The following is a 1,916-nucleotide window of genomic DNA, read 5'->3' on the forward strand; positions in this document are numbered from 1 at the left end:
TTATACATTAAACAAGCAACAGGCTTGCTGCAAACACTAGAAGAGGGAGATGACAGGCAAAAGGCAGTTGAGATGTTTGTAAAGATGGAGGAATCCATATCTTGCAGGTAGTCCTAGACTTTTCCTGCCCGACTCCTCACTTCCTATCTCCCCAAGGGGATGCTTCCTCCGGAGCACCATAAACCCACAGCACAGCCTCCTTGTGAAGGGACAGGATTTTGCAGCAGTGAGAAACTGCCGCTCCCTCCAGACACGACAGAGGGATCTGCTTAAAACACTTGGGAAGCTGAGAACAAGAACCTGGGCAACTCTCCCAGCATCCTCACCTACAGACAACACTGCCAGCATCACTACCAAGTCCAGTCTCGTGCAGGCCCAAAGGGCTGTTCAAACATACAGGCAGGGCTAAGGGACATCAGATGCTTTTGTGCAGGGCAAAGCAATCACCCAGAGCCTGCTCTTCTGCTGATGGACAGCAGTGTCCATGGGGAGCTCCTGCAGAGGGGGAAGGCAGAGCTGCGTCCCTCTCACTGGCTCCTGCAGCACCCGCACCAACACAGCTCTGCACACCTTTAACCCAGCCGGGTGCCTGCCCAGGGCCACTGGCCCCATGAAACACCACAGCAACAGGCGGCAAACAGCCTCAAAACCCTCCCCGGGGAGTGACAAGGCAGGAGCAGGACGGGAGAGGCACAAGGAGCGGATTCACCTGCCTCACACCAAGGTAAAGAGAACAGCGTGTTCCTGGGCAGGACGCGGTCGGTTTTACTATTCCAGTCACTGCTGGTTTATAGAGGGCGTCTGACAGCTGATAACCGTGGTGAGTGTCCCCGGTACCCGGCTCGGGCTCTGGGGCTCGGCTCTGCCCCACAGAAACATCACAGGGACGTGCAAGTGTGCACAGGGGGGTTTCCCACAGCCAAATGAGGCAACGGAGAAGCCCCCACTCCTTAAAACAGATTTTCCATACTCTGACACAAATGAGCAAACATCTGACTGAAACCTTGCCACGAACTCAAACCAGCCCAGAAAACACAGTTTATTCCCCTGCTCTGCAGTGCTCTAGGTGCCAAGATTCACAAACCCCAAAAAGTCTTTATAAAGCACCCATGCTCTCCTCACCTCCCCAGACCACAGCTGTGGCAGTGAAACATCACCAAAGTCCAGCTGAGAAGAGCCAAGAAACCCAATTTCACTCACAAAATGCACCACTGGTAACCCAGAAGCCTGTATCAGCACCTTACATGTGTGCTGCCAACACAGGAAAGATGTCAGTGTGACCGACCTGGTCTCAGTACTGCCCAGCAGAGAGGCAGCCAGCTGGCATTCCAGCTGTGGGACCTCTTGTAGGCCTGAGAACACACACTTAGGCTAGGTGAGCTGTTTTACCAAGCGCTATAAACCGGGCCTTAACAACCTTTACAAGAAAGCAACACCTCCATTAAACTTCTTATAAACTTCATGGCTCTCAGAAGAAGACATTAATGGCACAAGGAACAACCTACAAAACTGGTTTTATTCTCAGTGCTGAGCTTGGTCATGCCTCATCTACTAATTGATGAGACTCTCTTCCTGATGTTGTGACTAATGACAGACTTGAGCAATGACAAGGGCCTCCAGGCAGCCCAGCTTCCAATCAGCCCATCTTTGTTGCACCTACCCCCTAATTTCAGATTCAGAAGTGATTAAATTCTCTGACAAAGCCAGTCCCCTCAGAACCACGGAGCACGAACTCTCCAGTAACCAGCAGAGCATTTCTAGTCAGAAGCCAGCACTGCTCAGCCTGGTCAAGCCCATCCAGCCAGTTTTTGGTGTATCTGCCTGTAGGACACCTTATTTCTAGAGATGGAAAAATGGAACAAGCTTTTCCTACACAAAGGCATTTATTAAAAGTTATTCAGAAATTAATTCCCCGA

Source organism: Psittacula echo (assembly GCF_963264785.1).
Source record: "Psittacula echo genome assembly, chromosome: 5".
Classification (NCBI taxonomy): Eukaryota; Metazoa; Chordata; class Aves; order Psittaciformes; family Psittacidae; genus Psittacula; species Psittacula echo.